The sequence below is a fragment of the Penaeus monodon genome, chromosome 31, assembly GCF_015228065.2.
Source record: "Penaeus monodon isolate SGIC_2016 chromosome 31, NSTDA_Pmon_1, whole genome shotgun sequence".
Taxonomy (NCBI): Eukaryota; Metazoa; Arthropoda; class Malacostraca; order Decapoda; family Penaeidae; genus Penaeus; species Penaeus monodon.
The window spans coordinates 10,351,429-10,351,783 of record NC_051416.1 but is presented as its reverse complement, the minus strand read 5'-3'; the positions used below and the strand labels follow the sequence as shown (position 1 = coordinate 10,351,783).

At 35.5% G+C, this 355-nt stretch overlaps 1 protein-coding gene across 1 annotated transcript in view; it reads right to left on the bottom strand.

Annotated features, from left to right (window-relative positions):
- The window catches only part of LOC119592887 (regucalcin-like), a 62,425-nt gene that overhangs the window by 53,917 nt on the left and 8,153 nt on the right, over positions 1-355 (bottom strand). The window lies entirely within an intron of this gene.

Below are 355 nucleotides of genomic sequence, written 5' to 3'. Positions count from 1 at the left end.
GGGGGGGGGAGTTTGTTTCCATTTTTATATAATTGCGCATGGGAATGGGTTGGGCGTGAGGGGGGAAATTTATTAATAATAGTCATTAAGAAATGCGGGAGGGACCATTATTATCATGGCCAGCACCTTCACCACTGAAATAATGGTCATTATAATACTGATGATAACTATAGTAACAACAAAAGCGATAACAGCATCAGCAACAATTACAACAGTAACAAATATAACGATAAGATATGAGTATGATAACAAGATTATGATAAGGAAGAATCAGAAAACAGAAAATTGATAAGGATATCAATAAGAACAAGCATTAGTAAAATGTGAGAACACGGAAGCGGGAACAATAATAACG